We start from the raw sequence: 19,900 nt of genomic DNA on the forward strand, positions 1-19,900 counted from the left end.
TAAATGACGACGGTGGTTCCAGAGATGAGCGGATTTGAAATTTCTATGTCCTAATAGGGCTGGGCAAAATCGAGTACCTGAGTGATTCGATTCTGAATCACGTAATATGCTTCGAGTCGAGTAATCGAGTATAACTCATTATGACGTCACAACAGGATGTACTATGTCGATGTCCAAATATGAACCTTTTATGCCACCACAAAGAATGTAATGCCTGTTATCCATCACATTACAGATGCTTTGGTATTTTTTCGACGATACCGATTTCATTGCATTTCTTAACAAATTTGTTGGATGATCATGACTTCGAAAATGTGTTATTTCCAGTAACGTTCGTAGCTTTGTACTGTGCCTGGTATGCTGAAACACGGCCAATCAAGGTTTCACGGCTTCCTCAGTGGAAAATAGTATCAAAACTATAATTCTCGTAAGTAAATTAACTTTCAGTTACGAGGTGCGTATAATTTCAGTACTCGAAAAACTCGTCTTTCACTACTCGACTCGAATCATTACAATTACTACTCGATTCAGATTCGAGTACTCGAATCATTTTGCCCAGCCCTACTCCTAATCCAATCTAAATCCGAAGCTTCAAATCCTAATCCATTTTTTTATATATTTCAACCCTTATTCTGATCCTAGTCCGATTCAAACTTAGAATTCCACTTGGAAAGTCTACATCTTATGCTTATATTTGTGTAAAAAAAAATAAACCGCTACATGAGTGAGTGCCAAAGTACATGAAGTAACTTTGGTAGGACATAAAACTTTGTCGTCGTTCGCCACAGGACATCAATCTCACCGAAAATCGGTAGATCCAATCCTAATCCTAATCCGTTGAAAAATAAATTTTAAATCCTAATCTTTCTAAATTTCACAAATCCAGTTTTTCCAAATCCTAATCCATGATCAACTCTGGTTAGAGCAGTGGTTCTCAATTCCCACGCGTAAGTCATTCTTTACTTCATAGCTTTGGCAGTAGCCTAAAGCTCGGTGTGCTGGGTAGCTGTTGTTAATAGCTGGCGAACTGCAGTGCCTAAGACAGACTTACAATCTTACATGCAATATAGGTTGCCCGGTTTCACCCTCAATTAGGCTACGCTAAATCAACACAATTTATTGAAATTCCAAAACTGATCAAATTTAGCATGGCAGGACAGAATGACGTCGTGCTTTCTGTAGTCACTACCAGCATTAGGATTAGTCTCACTGCAACCTACCTTGAAATAAATTGATGTCCTGTTCAATGTTTTTTGATATTTTCAAACAAGTTCAGTGGAAATTTGTCAGAAATGTAAAAGACTCAACAACTGGAATGTGGATTCAAACTTGACGTAAGATATACCATATATATACTATTAGATTATATTAGGGTTGCCATACGTCCGGAATTTCACTGTTCAAACTAGCGTCCGGGAGAAATTTCTAAAATATGCCAAATGTCCGGAATTTTGAAGACTTGACGTATAAGCTAATAATTTTTTCGTAAATCAACATAAAAACATTCTCTTTGGGAATATTTATGCTCAATTGCTCATGCATGATATTTTTCTTCGCGCTGCGCGCGATTTACTATCACATTTATTGATTTTATTATCGGGACTACCAACCTCGCAAAAACTGCAATAAAATATGAATAAAAACAACCTTCATCTACTGGAATAAGCCTAATTGTAATCGCAATTAGTAAAGGAGAACGGTAAATTCCTAGAGATCGTTAAGGCCGTTTAAATGCTTTATTCAAAGATAGTGGTTCCAAACGTGGGGGTCGTTTGCCTTTATTCTGGGGTTCGCGAATATGTTGAACACAATCAACTTCCAAAATAGCCCGTGAGTAAATCTGGGCAAAGGTGATGACTTTTTGTAGTAATCAGGCAGGTCGTCAAATTTTGACCTGGGCCACGGAACATTTTCAAATAGGAGATGGAGCCCGATCATAAAAGGTTGGAAACCACTGGATGTGGAGTGTTTACAAAGCTCCGTGGGGCACACCGGCATAAGACTGATAAACAAATTTATCGGTGGGACATGAACATGACTTAACGATGTACAATTACGCTCCCTGTATTTTCGTACTCATCATCCTCCACCAGCTCTACCGCTAACTCTGATCATGTAGGCGGAGAGTAGTAACTATGTAGTAATATATGGAACAACCAATATTATTGACAAAATTCATTCAAAATATTTAACGACCAGATGCATATAGAAACCAGATTCATATATCAAGCACCCGCCCCCAAGAAGTTGCCTCTATTACCCTATGTTGGGCTCAAAATCATTGTTTATTTGGGCGGGAAGGGGCTGAAAAAATGTGGTTTCGGTCCCGGTTGCACAAGACACAGCCACATACTCCTGAACCGGATCGTCACCACCTCTGGTCTATGACATGAGCGAGGTTTTGCTAGTGTGACGTCATACCTCATTTTGAAATCCACTAGTGTGCGCTAAAGAGTGTTCAGAAATTCGTTCACAGAAATATGGTAACCCTAGATTATATGCTCTTTTTGACATGACTAAAAGTGCAGGGGGGTCAGGGGGCGCAATTCTTTCGACCATCGCCAAGGGGGGCGCATGTCCAAAAAGGTTGAGAACCGCTGGATTAGAGCGTCTTGGAATTCATATTGAATACATCATATTGTATACATCACACTGTTTGCTGACGACACCAGCCTAGTTATACCCGGTAAAAATTTATCTGATGCATTTGACAACATTAACACTAAGCTATCGACAGTGTCAAAATGGATGGCATCTAACCAACTTCAGCTCAATGCCTCCAAAACCAAAACTCTCGTATTTCATACACAAGTGAATCGCAGTAGAATTATAGTAAATAACGCACATCTTGATACACATAAAACTGTTAAATATCTTGGCATTATCATTGATGATAAACTCGGATGGTCTGATCATATCAACAATATAAAAACTAAAATCTCGCGTGGTGTCGGGGCTCTCTATCGCCTTAAAAATTTAATTCCTCATCAAACTCTCAGATCAGTCTACTATGCCTTAATTCACTGCTATCTCATTTATGGGATCCTAGTTTGGGGACCTGCTGCGAAAAAACATCTGCAGAAATTGCAAGTCTTGCAAAATCGAGCCATACGAATTCTCTGTCGGAAATCTAGATATGAGAATTGTAATAGCATGTATCGTAGCGTTAGAATATTGAAAGTGGAAGACATTTTCAAATTTGAGGTAATGAAATTCATGCATAGCTATCATCATGGTGAACTGCCACTATATTTTGATAATCTGTTCAAGATACCTTCAGATACCCACCAACATCATACCAGATTTTCTTCTAACTTGTCTCTGTCTGTGCAACACCACTCTACCAGTCTAGTGCAAAATTCAATCAGTTTTATTGGTGTCAATGTTTGGAATAAGCTGCCACCTAATCTCCGCAATTTAGACTCTTGTGCTTTTAAAAAACAATGTTTTCAATCTCTTATCTCTAACTACCGCTAAATTGTATTTGCGTTGTATTTCAAATTGGTCCATGATACTGTGTCTTATTTTCCCTTTCGTTCGTTAGTTTATTTTAATTTTTTTTTTTTTTCATTAGTTATCGACTGTGAAAATTGCTCCTGTCCCGGGTGGCTCGGCTCTGAAGACTTTGTCATATCGAGCCTCCCGTCTACCTTGCATGTCGCATTTCACTGTAACATTTTTGTAGTGTTATGTTGATATGTAATGTATACGAATAAAGATTCTCTCTCTCTCTCTCTCTCTCTTGTCGTCACGTATAACTATTGCCCATGCGGACAGAGACTTTTCGGGGGATTAAGCAGTAAAGAAACGGAAGATAAACTTAACCTATATGTGGACTTGTCACTATACCTTCATCTGATAGAGAGTAGTTACAAAAGTCTCTGTCAGCATGAGCAACAGCCAGGCGTGACGACATGAGCCATAACCAATAACCATACACGTGTAAGTCAATGTAAATGTGAGTTGTGCACGATTAAGCAGAGGTGTTCATCGTTGGTACTCAAGTGATAGTAAAAGAAACTAAGAAAATATCTATTCAAATACAAGTATATACGAAGCGATTTCCAAGTATGAAAAATGTCCGTTTTAAAGGAAATGACGTAGTTTATTTTTTGTCCTTGATGTTTTTTTGCGCATACACTACACACGATCTGTGCATATGCATACCATGAGTGCATGATGTGCATATGCCGCTAGACAAGGTGCAGATATAGCCTTTACGGCTTTCTAAGTCATGCACCACCCCTCCAATGCTATCCCAGTAATGCATGAGCGCCAAGCAGGGAAGTCATGGATACCAGTGTTACTAATCAGGTCTTTGGTCTGACCCGGCCGGGGATCGAAGCCACGACCTACCGATAAAGAAGCCGGACGCTTCACCATTACGCTATCTTGTCAGAACTAGGACTATAGTTTTGAAAACTACGAAGTAAAATTGATCTAAAATAATAACCACCTGAGGTAGTGGTGCAAGGAGGCAAAACCTACTTCGGAGCGCGACAAAGAAGTACTTCTTTACTGACCACATTTTCCTATCAGTAAGACTGCGGTCACGACAATTCGAGTAATTAAATCCGAATCGATTGCATGGTTTCGTGTTGGGTGGTGAGAGACAATGCTGTCGCGCGCCGAAATTATATACCCCTTGTCACTCAGTTATTTTAACTTGGATAATTATAGTTTTAATTACTCCACCCCCGCTGTGGACTCTTCAAGCCATGATTGCCAAACTTGTAGCGATGACATGTTCATGGGAACGAGCTTTTTTCAATATTTCTTCAATATCAGTTATCACATCAAACAACAGTTTCCTATATAGCGAAGTTTTCCCCCTGGCCTTTCGACCGACTCTCGTCGGTAAACGTCTGTATATGCGGTAAACTATATTCAGAGTCTACAATGAATTTTGTCGTTTTGACATAACGCTGTCACGCCCGTGAACGGCATATAACAGCACACGCGATGACATAGACAAATACGGATATAAAATAGCTTCACGACCATGAAATAATCCCACAGTAGATGCATGGATCTAATCATTTTATATAGTGCCGGAAACGTATCGGCGATCTGGCGTAACGCCCGCCGGGTTGATATCGATATAGAATCTCTAGCTCCAAACAACCCACATGGCACATACATTATGATGAAGACAAGATGAAAAAACTCTGGACACTGCACAGTTATTTCTGGTTGCTCCCATGGCTGCACAGTATATTCGTTGAAGTGTGAAAGAGGCATCCACGATTGCGAAGTGTAGATATAGCGAGTAGTATAGTAGATCTCTCGTGAGGTGGCAGGGGCTCTTATGGGTGCGGCGGCACGGTGCCAAGAAACTCGTGGTGGCACGGTGACCCTTATCTCTTATGGGTGCGGTGGCACGGTGCCATTGTGTCTTATGGCGGGGGTGGCACGGTTACCTTCTCGGGTATAGGCTGCGGCGGCACGGTGACGTGAAAACTCGTGGTGACATGGTGACCTTTCGGGTAGAGATGATTTGACTAACGTTGTGGGTATAGGCGGCGGCGGCACGGTGTTGAATATGTATTAGGTATAGTAAATAGTCACGTGATTGACTCTTAGTTAATGTGTATACCTCAAATTATTATATATGACCAATTTGAAGTAATCCCAACGTTTACGGTGAGTGTGGTATAATATATCGTTATTCTTATGGCCGCGGCGGTGATTCGTACTTTCGGGTATAGACTGCGGGCGGCATGTCGTACTTTTAGCAAAAAAGGGTGTGAAATAGTTTGCTAAATCTAGGAATCAGTCGGTTGGTAATTAGTTTACCACGGAGCCGGCGTAGACGGCGTTTCCAATACCAACAATAGCCGCGTACACATATTAAAACTCCAAATAGGTGTGAAATAGTTTGCAAACCCTGCGATCGCTGACAAGATAATGTCTCAGACATACGCGACTTGATGTTACAGGCATATCGATCGCTCACGCGGTGAAATTTTCGTAAGCAGTTTGTCACAGAAATTGATTTCACTCGTAAAGATTTAATAAGTAACGAATAACAGACCGCCAGTGTCGGCAACTTGAATAGCGACAAATTGTCACTTATTTCTACTCTAACCCTAATCCTTTGTGAAGTGTACGCTTATTCAAAAAGGTGTGAAATAGGTTGCAAATCCCACGATCACTCACGAGATAACACCTAAGACATAGCCATCCCTCGCAACTTGTTGTTACATACATTCCAATCGCCACAATAATGTAATATTTTGATAATCGGTATGTCCCAGGAATTGGATTTCACTGGTAAAATTTAATAAGTAACGAATAACAGAACCGTCACAGACGATGATTCGAATACCGACAAATTCTCACTTATTTCTGATCCCGCCCTAATCCTTTGCGAAGTTGACGCTTATTCGAAAAGGTGTGAAATAATTGTAAAACCCTACGTCGCTGACAGGATAATGCATCAGACATAGCGATCTAGTTATAGCATGGTCGGAATCTATAGGTAAATCCAGATAATCCAAAATGAAATATTTGGACTTTGGCGTAGTGTGAATTGAAATAGGATTGACAAACAAGACTACCAAATTTCAACCCGGTCATATTTAGAGATTATACGCATATTGATTTGAAACAAGTAATGAAACCTTACAACTCTATTCACGATCCGGCTTTCCGTTTGTCAAAGAGACATTTTAACATCTTACCATACTCAAAAGAATTATTCATAATATCAACCGGTGTTAAAATATAGTTTTCACTTACTTGATTATACCACTACAATTCGCAAACTTGAATTAATTCATCCTGGTTGTATTCGTATGATCGGTCTTTTTTATTCAATTGTAAAGGTCGTTACTATTCTGAAGACAAAGTAAGCTATTTACTAATCGACACATAAACGACTTGACATAAACATATTATATTTTGAGTATACGAGATTTGAATGTCTGAAAAATAACTGAGAAATAATTTATCACAATAAAATACGTATATTACAGCGTAAAAGATGTTTGAATGTCAGCAACTCTGTACGGTCATAGTTACTACCACTAATTTACCCGACCAACTCGTCATGATCATTTCTGAAATCAACACAAATATGACCACTGACTTGAGTTAACCACAAAACAGCATCAAGTTTTAAATCCACTTGTAGCTTACGGATTATTTGAATGCTGGTTATGTTTTGTTGTAATTGAGTTAACGGAAATAGTATTACGTCTCGACATCTTACCATCTTACCATATTCAAAGAATCAACCACGAAAACATTGTCAAGTAAATCCGTTAACCGACCAACTCAAACAGTATCAATATGAAAAACAGCCAAACATACACGAATCCATACAATCACTAAAGCCTAAAATCCATAACAAGCTTGGTTGTATTCATATCCCTACGCGTCTTTTTTATTCAACTTGAAAAGTCGTTACTATTCAGTAAGATAAAGGAATTACTACGGGGTATATTCTGCAAGACAAACTAATTACTACTCGGTATATTTTGAAAGACAAAAGTAATTACTTCTCAGTGTCGGCGACTTGAGATTAACATAATATGTTTGAGTATACGAGATTTGACAGTCTGACCGTCGTAGTTGAGAATTCATTTCTTACAAACGAACACAGGTGTTATATCAAAGATTATCATGATGTAAACATAAGGATTGACACATTGATTTGACATATGAGATTTTGTAATAGTTGATCATTACTTTATTATTAAATTATTTGCGTTAATTAGACCCCGCGTTGTGGTAAATGTTATGACAGCAACAAACTTTTCAGTACCAATGTTATTAACATATTAAGCTGCAAAACTATGTGTGTCTGAAATGTTCTCGATAGGGAAATTACTCCACCTTGGTAAAAATCACTCTGCGTATCGCGGATATCAGAAAATATTTCCAGTAACCAAGACTAAAGATGAAACGACAATATCGGTATTATTACATTCAACAATCAGTATAATTATTAAAATCTATCGTTTGCGATAAACAACACTAAAGATGTAATAATTCCAGTATTCATACATTGAACATCCGATACAAAATGCTTTATTATCCCGATTCCCAACGGGTAATTGAAACGACTAAGTGTAGAATCAGTATATCACAATATCGTTACTATTGAATCCAACGATTTATTGTCAGAATTTGTGACAGAGAATTGAAACATATGCACTTTACAGAGTATGAAAATATCACTTTGAGTATCGAGTACCGTTCGAAGCTAGCGATCAATTCCTAATCATTTCAGTAACTCCCCATTGTGCGTGCTAAATGTAAAATATCGCGAGGTTATACACTCTACGACTTTGATTATTGTAAAAGTAAATTGTGATATGTTTGTTAGATGCATCCAATTCAACTAGAAGTGTCTAGTGCCCAACATTCGTAATATCAAAAAAGTACTTGCTACACTGTTATTTGCTAAACGTGTTTTACATTGTTGTTCATTTCTAGTATTGATTGAAATCATTCTTGAACCCTCAAATAATAATTCCCGACATGAAACCAAACCGCTGAAAGTCGTTACCATCACGAAGATACAATGTGTACGATGTTTGTCAAATGTGGCCTACCTGGCCATCAGAAAACAATTTTCACTAGCTTGGTAATGATATTTTGTTTGTGTCAAATACTTTACAATGAACACATTTGCGTGGTTGAGCTTTACATCATCAAGCTGTTATTTGTAAATCAAGATTTCGGTAAACTTGTAAATGTATCGTTTAACTAACTGACATTTAGTGACTGGGGACCACACCAAACGATACACATCCATCTCTGAAATACTGCATCGATCTTAATTTCCATCGTCGTGATAAGCGAAGTACATTTGTTTTGAATTCATAACAATAGGCTTTTCTATGGTATGATAAATTATTGACAAGTTCTGCTTAGACGATTGGTTGCATATCACTAAAAATAATATACCACACAGATTATTACTGTTACTCCATTCATCGGTATTTTTCCGTTGTTGATTTTCAAACGGGTAAAATTTATTACTTGAGTTGCTCTGCTTAATGTAAAATGTAAACTCACCCGTCTTTCAACAACAAACAATGTTAAAAAAGTATGCAATCAAACACAAGTTTTACGATACTATAATTATTATCCCACATAACTCATTTCTTACCAAAGCCATATGAAATATATTCATGTTACACGAAAATATTCCCATGCTAAAAAACCTGTACAATGATTGGTGGTGCTTTCAAACTATTTCGATACCTCAAGAACTTTATTGTCTGAATGGTTGTTCATGTATCTTAATAATCAAATAGTTCAACACAGAACTAGTATTAACAGAAACACCAGAGTTGGTTACACAAAAGTTGTATGTGTACAGTATACAAATATCATGTGTAAGTCCGGCACAATTGTGGTATCCATACGAGTTTAGTTAACACAATTTACGACACCGAGGTCGCATCATCTTTCGTAAGACAACAAACCAAGGCTTCAGGATATGTCCATGTCATAACAATAAATCAGCTACTCCAACAACAGAGTACATATGTTTTCTAGTTGCGGTGCTTACATCTTACACACAAATCGACCTACTTTGCTAACGAAAAGTGCCGAGTCATCACATGGTTGTCCTCACAACTAAAACATACTATCATACAAAATGGTCGTTATAGTTTGCACACCAACGGTACATCGTACGAGTAACAAGTCTCGAGAATCCAGTTATTCAAAAAAACGTTAAAGCATTTCTACGCCAAATCGTTATGTTGACGAAAGCGTATATTGTAATATCATGATCGATTTGCATTCGTTGGTCACAAACTGTCACTACTCTAAATAATTCTTTTTCACTCAAAAGCATACTTGTCACCATTCGTTTCATCAAGCACGAGTTCAAGAAACCTGCTACGACACGAATTGTTATTTTTATGTTGTGTAAATAGGTAATAATTAATTCAAGTAACACTATATCAACATCATCGAGTTGTGCTAATAGATTTACATGTGGTTTTAATCGAAGTACACAGCACGGTCTAATGTAGATTCATCTCTATTGTACAGCAACTCGATAATCGAAATGCATTAACATTTAAACAACGATCTTGGTTCGTCACGCGAAAAATATCTTTACTGTCGCAACACTCTGATACTCTGCACAAGATGTGTAAATCGTTTTCACACTCATAATAATACACTAACGGGATACCGACGTCAAGCAACAACGTTTAACAACATCACTGACACTGAACATACGATACCTACCCAAGTAAAAATATCATTTTCACCAGGAGGTCAGTCGTTACTTGTGTACAATTACCATTTTCCCTTGCGAGTTTAGCGTTACCCGAGTAACAAAACCATTTTCACTTGGAAATATATGTTTTCCCTCAACAACAAACGTTTTTCACTTGGAAATATATTTTTTCCCTGGGTAACAAACCCCTTTTCACTTGGAAATATATTTTTGCCCTGGACGACAAACCATTTTCACTTGTAAATATTTTTTTCCTCGGCTAACAAACCTTTTTTCACTTGGAAATATTTTTTTTCTCTGGGTAACAAACCTTTTTCACTTGGAAATATATTTTTTCCCCGATCAACAAACCTTTTTCACTTGGAAATATTTTTTTTCCCCGAGCAACAAACCATTTTCACTGAGCAACAAACCCTTTTCTCCCCAGGCAACAAACACTTTTCGTTTGGAAAACTATCATTTACCTGAGTACCAATACCATTTTCGTTTTGAAAACTGACAACTACACCGGTCAATTTGATATTTTTTGTATATTGTTACAACAGACAGTGACAAAATATACACCAACAACGACTCCGATACATTTGTGTAATCGCATATTCACTTGTTTTGGTGCATCCCATCAAAACCCTCAGTTACCCACATGTAATGCGCTGTACATCGATGTGAATGTTTTGGAAAATTGGGCAATAGGCTTCGATAGTTCTGTGATGTCCGGGTTCGTGCTTTGGATTTTCCAGAGTCAAAATGTCTGAATAAAACACCTCCTTGACGATGGTTGGTATGTGGATAACGGTGTTCGGAAAACGGTTGGATTTATGTCACCCATTGCGATAACAACTCCAGGTCGAGTTTTCCTCCCGCATGTTTACTATATTGTGTCTTTATTGGTCAATGTATGTCTCGACATTCAGTTTGAAACCGGAAACCCTGATAAAGTATGTAACCGGATCCGGATATCAACTGTGAATCGATAAACCAATGGACAATATTAAAAGTAAACATGTTACACCCTGTGTTTCCACGAAAAAATACCATCCAGACATACGTCGCGCTTGTTTCCCCACCAGTATACGCGTAAATGGAGGTGTGTGACATTGCATGCAATGTGTCGGTATACAAACATCGATCCACAGACATTATCATAGCCGGTAGTTTTGATGTAGATCGAATGTCACCCGATAACAATACCAATAAGCCACATTGCAATGACTCTGAGTCCGCGCTATTACATCGATATTTCGACACCGTTCACTGATTTACTCGATGGTGTTATCGTGTTGTAACATTACAAGATAGTCTTGACCCTATCTCCGGACAGATCACCCAGACCAATTGGATACATCGGTCGATATCTGTCGTGTTGTCGACACCGAAGTTTTCTGCTGAGACTGCAGCGTTTGACCAAGGTGAACTATCGAATCACGGGTGCTCGAAATGATTGCGATCAGTCTTTCAGTCACGATACATGGATGTCGCTACTCCCACATAACGACTCCAGATAAATATCGCGAACAGTGATTCTGCAAATCTCGGACTGATACTGTGATCCAATAAGGTGTGTTTCTGTGAAGACTGCAATCGTACACCACAAATAGAACACTACCTCGCGATTTCACACGCAATCATAAAACACACTTTCGTAAGGGTTAGTCCAGTTTCGAAACGGTCATCGTCACAAGAGATCGGGTTTGCTCTCGTCACATTGAATAACATTTTGAAACGGTATCGCCACAAGGTTATTGGCGTCGGTTTCAGTTGGACATGTCAATCCGTTTTAGAATGTACCGTTTTTCAACTCCCCGCACCATAGTGTTACGACACAGACAAGAAGCATCGGTGGAAATAATAAAACACGGAAGGCACACTTTGGTGTTATTTGACATGGATTTTACACCCGACGAACCTTACATTCGAGCGATGCATTGGAACGACGCTTGTATTATTGATGTCGTAGGGAAGGAAATGTATCGATTTATCGGATTTGTACATATCCAACAAAAAGCTGGGTATACAGTCGTACACGGTTCGCATATTGGGAGTGTTAACGCTCTATTGATATATGCTGTATAGTTCACTTTCACCGTCGTGTGAATAACCATGTTACGACTCCATGTTTGTGTGTCTGTATGTCATGCTTCAGATTGACTCAGAGTCATTGCAATGTGACTTATTGGTATTGTTATCGGGTGACATTCGATCTACATCAAAACTACCGGCTATGATAATGTCTGTGGATCGATGTTTGTATACCAACACATTGCATGCAATGTCACAAACCTCCATTAGCGCGTATACTGATGTGGGGAAACAAGCGCGACGTATGTCTGGATGGTATTTTTTCGTGGAAACACAGGGTGTAACATGTTTACTTTTAATATTGTCCATTGGTTTATCGATTCACAGTTGATATCCGGATCCGGTTACATACTTTATCAGGGTTTCCGGTTTCAAACTGAATGTCGAGACATACATTGACCAATAAAGACACAATATAGTAAACATGCGGGAGGAAAACTCGACCTGGAGTTGTTATCGCGATGGGTGACATAAATCCAACCGTTTTCCGAACACCGTTATCCACATACCAACCATCGTCAAGGAGGTGTTTTATTCAGACATTTTGACTCTGGAAAATCCAAAGCACGAACCCGGACATCACAGAACTATCGAAGCCTATTGCCCAATTTTCCAAAACATTCACATCGATGTACAGCGCATTACATGTGGGTAACTGAGGGTTTTGATGGGATGCACCAAAACAAGTGAATATGCGATTACACAAATGTATCGGAGTCGTTGTTGGTGTATATTTTGTCACTGTCTGTTGTAACAATATACAAAAAATATCAAATTGACCGGTGTAGTTGTCAGTTTTCAAAACGAAAATGGTATTGGTACTCAGGTAAATGATAGTTTTCCAAACGAAAAGTGTTTGTTGCCTGGGGAGAAAAGGGTTTGTTGCTCAGTGAAAATGGTTTGTTGCTCGGGGAAAAAAAATATTTCCAAGTGAAAAAGGTTTGTTGATCGGGGAAAAAATATATTTCCAAGTGAAAAAGGTTTGTTACCCAGAGAAAAAAAATATTTCCAAGTGAAAAAAGGTTTGTTAGCCGAGGAAAAAAATATTTACAAGTGAAAATGGTTTGTCGTCCAGGGCAAAAATATATTTCCAAGTGAAAAGGGGTTTGTTACCCAGGGAAAAAATATATTTCCAAGTGAAAAACGTTTGTTGTTGAGGAAAAACATATATTTCCAAGTGAAAATGGTTTTGTTACTCGGGTAACGCTAAACTCGCAAGGGAAAATGGTAATTGTACACAAGTAACGACTGACCTCCTGGTGAAAATGATATTTTTACTTGGGTAGGTATCGTATGTTCAGTGTCAGTGATGTTGTTAAACGTTGTTGCTTGACGTCGGTATCCCGTTAGTGTATTATTATGAGTGTGAAAACGATTTACACATCTTGTGCAGAGTATCAGAGTGTTGCGACAGTAAAGATATTTTTCGCGTGACGAACCAAGATCGTTGTTTAAATGTTAATGCATTTCGATTATCGAGTTGCTGTACAATAGAGATGAATCTACATTAGACCGTGCTGTGTACTTCGATTAAAACCACATGTAAATCTATTAGCACAACTCGATGATGTTGATATAGTGTTACTTGAATTAATTATTACCTATTTACACAACATAAAAATAACAATTCGTGTCGTAGCAGGTTTCTTGAACTCGTGCTTGATGAAACGAATGGTGACAAGTATGCTTTTGAGTGAAAAAGAATTATTTAGAGTAGTGACAGTTTGTGACCAACGAATGCAAATCGATCATGATATTACAATATACGCTTTCGTCAACATAACGATTTGGCGTAGAAATGCTTTAACGTTTTTTTGAATAACTGGATTCTCGAGACTTGTTACTCGTACGATGTACCGTTGGTGTGCAAACTATAACGACCATTTTGTATGATAGTATGTTTTAGTTGTGAGGACAACCATGTGATGACTCGGCACTTTTCGTTAGCAAAGTAGGTCGATTTGTGTGTAAGATGTAAGCACCGCAACTAGAAAACATATGTACTCTGTTGTTGGAGTAGCTGATTTATTGTTATGACATGGACATATCCTGAAGCCTTGGTTTGTTGTCTTACGAAAGATGATGCGACCTCGGTGTCGTAAATTGTGTTAACTAAACTCGTATGGATACCACAATTGTGCCGGACTTACACATGATATTTGTATACTGTACACATACAACTTTTGTGTAACCAACTCTGGTGTTTCTGTTAATACTAGTTCTGTGTTGAACTATTTGATTATTAAGATACATGAACAACCATTCAGACAATAAAGTTCTTGAGGTATCGAAATAGTTTGAAAGCACCACCAATCATTGTACAGGTTTTTTAGCATGGGAATATTTTCGTGTAACATGAATATATTTCATATGGCTTTGGTAAGAAATGAGTTATGTGGGATAATAATTATAGTATCGTAAAACTTGTGTTTGATTGCATACTTTTTTAACATTGTTTGTTGTTGAAAGACGGGTGAGTTTACATTTTACATTAAGCAGAGCAACTCAAGTAATAAATTTTACCCGTTTGAAAATCAACAACGGAAAAATACCGATGAATGGAGTAACAGTAATAATCTGTGTGGTATATTATTTTTAGTGATATGCAACCAATCGTCTAAGCAGAACTTGTCAATAATTTATCATACCATAGAAAAGCCTATTGTTATGAATTCAAAACAAATGTACTTCGCTTATCACGACGATGGAAATTAAGATCGATGCAGTATTTCAGAGATGGATGTGTATCGTTTGGTGTGGTCCCCAGTCACTAAATGTCAGTTAGTTAAACGATACATTTACAAGTTTACCGAAATCTTGATTTACAAATAACAGCTTGATGATGTAAAGCTCAACCACGCAAATGTGTTCATTGTAAAGTATTTGACACAAACAAAATATCATTACCAAGCTAGTGAAAATTGTTTTCTGATGGCCAGGTAGGCCACATTTGACAAACATCGTACACATTGTATCTTCGTGATGGTAACGACTTTCAGCGGTTTGGTTTCATGTCGGGAATTATTATTTGAGGGTTCAAGAATGATTTCAATCAATACTAGAAATGAACAACAATGTAAAACACGTTTAGCAAATAACAGTGTAGCAAGTACTTTTTTGATATTACGAATGTTGGGCACTAGACACTTCTAGTTGAATTGGATGCATCTAACAAACATATCACAATTTACTTTTACAATAATCAAAGTCGTAGAGTGTATAACCTCGCGATATTTTACATTTAGCACGCACAATGGGGAGTTACTGAAATGATTAGGAATTGATCGCTAGCTTCGAACGGTACTCGATACTCAAAGTGATATTTTCATACTCTGTAAAGTGCATATGTTTCAATTCTCTGTCACAAATTCTGACAATAAATCGTTGGATTCAATAGTAACGATATTGTGATATACTGATTCTACACTTAGTCGTTTCAATTACCCGTTGGGAATCGGGATAATAAAGCATTTTGTATCGGATGTTCAATGTATGAATACTGGAATTATTACATCTTTAGTGTTGTTTATCGCAAACGATAGATTTTAATAATTATACTGATTGTTGAATGTAATAATACCGATATTGTCGTTTCATCTTTAGTCTTGGTTACTGGAAATATTTTCTGATATCCGCGATACGCAGAGTGATTTTTACCAAGGTGGAGTAATTTCCCTATCGAGAACATTTCAGACACACATAGTTTTGCAGCTTAATATGTTAATAACATTGGTACTGAAAAGTTTGTTGCTGTCATAACATTTACCACAACGCGGGGTCTAATTAACGCAAATAATTTAATAATAAAGTAATGATCAACTATTACAAAATCTCATATGTCAAATCAATGTGTCAATCCTTATGTTTACATCATGATAATCTTTGATATAACACCTGTGTTCGTTTGTAAGAAATGAATTCTCAACTACGACGGTCAGACTGTCAAATCTCGTATACTCAAACATATTATGTTAATCTCAAGTCGCCGACACTGAGAAGTAATTACTTTTGTCTTTCAAAATATACCGAGTAGTAATTAGTTTGTCTTGCAGAATATACCCCGTAGTAATTCCTTTATCTTACTGAATAGTAACGACTTTTCAAGTTGAATAAAAAAGACGCGTAGGGATATGAATACAACCAAGCTTGTTATGGATTTTAGGCTTTAGTGATTGTATGGATTCGTGTATGTTTGGCTGTTTTTCATATTGATACTGTTTGAGTTGGTCGGTTAACGGATTTACTTGACAATGTTTTCGTGGTTGATTCTTTGAATATGGTAAGATGGTAAGATGTCGAGACGTAATACTATTTCCGTTAACTCAATTACAACAAAACATAACCAGCATTCAAATAATCCGTAAGCTACAAGTGGATTTAAAACTTGATGCTGTTTTGTGGTTAACTCAAGTCAGTGGTCATATTTGTGTTGATTTCAGAAATGATCATGACGAGTTGGTCGGGCAAATTAGTGGTAGTAACTATGACCGTACAGAGTTGCTGACATTCAAACATCTTTTACGCTGTAATATACGTATTTTATTGTGATAAATTATTTCTCAGTTATTTTTCAGACATTCAAATCTCGTATACTCAAAATATAATATGTTTATGTCAAGTCGTTTATGTGTCGATTAGTAAATAGCTTACTTTGTCTTCAGAATAGTAACGACCTTTACAATTGAATAAAAAAGACCGATCATACGAATACAACCAGGATGAATTAATTCAAGTTTGCGAATTGTAGTGGTATAATCAAGTAAGTGAAAACTATATTTTAACACCGGTTGATATTATGAATAATTCTTTTGAGTATGGTAAGATGTTAAAATGTCTCTTTGACAAACGGAAAGCCGGATCGTGAATAGAGTTGTAAGGTTTCATTACTTGTTTCAAATCAATATGCGTATAATCTCTAAATATGACCGGGTTGAAATTTGGTAGTCTTGTTTGTCAATCCTATTTCAATTCACACTACGCCAAAGTCCAAATATTTCATTTTGGATTATCTGGATTTACCTATAGATTCCGACCATGCTATAACTAGATCGCTATGTCTGATGCATTATCCTGTCAGCGACGTAGGGTTTTACAATTATTTCACACCTTTTCGAATAAGCGTCAACTTCGCAAAGGATTAGGGCGGGATCAGAAATAAGTGAGAATTTGTCGGTATTCGAATCATCGTCTGTGACGGTTCTGTTATTCGTTACTTATTAAATTTTACCAGTGAAATCCAATTCCTGGGACATACCGATTATCAAAATATTACATTATTGTGGCGATTGGAATGTATGTAACAACAAGTTGCGAGGGATGGCTATGTCTTAGGTGTTATCTCGTGAGTGATCGTGGGATTTGCAACCTATTTCACACCTTTTTGAATAAGCGTACACTTCACAAAGGATTAGGGTTAGAGTAGAAATAAGTGACAATTTGTCGCTATTCAAGTTGCCGACACTGGCGGTCTGTTATTCGTTACTTATTAAATCTTTACGAGTGAAATCAATTTCTGTGACAAACTGCTTACGAAAATTTCACCGCGTGAGCGATCGATATGCCTGTAACATCAAGTCGCGTATGTCTGAGACATTATCTTGTCAGCGATCGCAGGGTTTGCAAACTATTTCACACCTATTTGGAGTTTTAATATGTGTACGCGGCTATTGTTGGTATTGGAAACGCCGTCTACGCCGGCTCCGTGGTAAACTAATTACCAACCGACTGATTCCTAGATTTAGCAAACTATTTCACACCCTTTTTTGCTAAAAGTACGACATGCCGCCCGCAGTCTATACCCGAAAGTACGAATCACCGCCGCGGCCATAAGAATAACGATATATTATACCACACTCACCGTAAACGTTGGGATTACTTCAAATTGGTCATATATAATAATTTGAGGTATACACATTAACTAAGAGTCAATCACGTGACTATTTACTATACCTAATACATATTCAACACCGTGCCGCCGCCGCCTATACCCACAACGTTAGTCAAATCATCTCTACCCGAAAGGTCACCATGTCACCGCGCCTATACTGAACAGGTAACCATGCCACCACGAGTTTTCGCGGCACCGTGCCGCCGCAGCCTATACCCGAAAAGGTAACCATGCCACCACGAGTTTTCACGTCACCGTGCCGCCGCAGCCTATACCCGAGAAGGTAACCGTGCCACCCCCGCCATAAGACACAATGGCACCGTGCCACCGCACCCATAAGAGATAAGGGTCACCGTGCCACCACGAGTTTCTTGGCACCGTGCCGCCGCACCCATAAGAGCCCCTGCCACCTCACGAGAGATCTACTATACTACTATAGCGTCGACAGTTTTACGCGCCATTTTCGAGGAAAAATCTGGATATTAAAATATGGAAATGGGAATATTATCAATTTTGTGATATTTCGATGGGACTATACATAAGCGATAGATCATTTGTGACTTCGTCAACCGGGAAACAAGCAACTTGATTATGTAAATTCCATAACACATACACAGTAATATAAGTGTGTGCTGTGCAGTGTATAGTTATCTGCGTAACAATACAGACGGGCGCCGGTGATGTGATCATTGAAATCATCGTGTCAAGCCGGAATCCAAAACATTATAAGCAAATATACAGTCGGGTAACAAGTTAGCTAGTTGTGATGATATAATAAAATAGAGATAGATGCGAAGAGTGGATGACAGTGGATGATCTAATGCAACCTCGCCCATTTTTGAAGAATGCAACAGCTAATGGTGAATTCATGCTATTACTATTTGCTCTTGATTAAGTCAAGAAAATTGACGAATAACTCATTTTCCATCCATCACTTCCAACGCGTTTCAACGGTTTAGTCGGGATTTGACATCAATAAGGTATAATCACCATCAGCATATCATAACAAAGCAGGCATCTTCCAAACGACTGCAGTTCCTATGTATTTGTCATATTTTCTAACGTTGAAATCCGTCATATCGTTCATAGGTGTCAACGTTGCGAAAAGACAAAATCTTCCAAATCCGATTAGCTGTGAGCAATGTGGGCATACATTTTGTCGCGTATTACGATATGAGGTCATTTACTATTTAAATACGACAGCGCTGCCGTGATCTTAAACTTAAATGTCCTCCATCTTACAGTATGATGCATTCATATTCGTCTGTTCATTTACGATGCGTTTCAAGTTGCTACTACTAACAATTCCAACGAAGCGAAACCATCACACCGGGTCTCTACAATGTCTACATATTGTTCACTGCTGATATTTGAAAGATAGCAGTTGTAACACTCAGTGAATGTTCTTTTCGTTATCTTGCTTGTAAACTTCGTGGGTCAGAATATGCGTGATGTTGAAAGTTGCAGATAAGAAGTAAAAATTGTCAATAGATGTGATCTTTAAGGGAAACGAGTAACAGAAAGAATGATATTTACAACGTGAGATCTGAATATCGCTAAAACTGGACGTTGGTCTCGTGACTATATCAACTAAATAGGCTTCTAGTTGTACAGAAATTCCATATCGCAACAATCAATATGTTGACATTGCCAAATTTATTCCACTCGAAGCTAATTTCGACTGACTCTCACCGTGAGTGAACGTCAGTAAATCCGGTTAACCA

Source organism: Botryllus schlosseri, chromosome 12 (genome assembly GCF_051294905.1).
Source record: "Botryllus schlosseri isolate E-star chromosome 12, Bs_hap1, whole genome shotgun sequence".
Taxonomy (NCBI): Eukaryota; Metazoa; Chordata; class Ascidiacea; order Stolidobranchia; family Styelidae; genus Botryllus; species Botryllus schlosseri.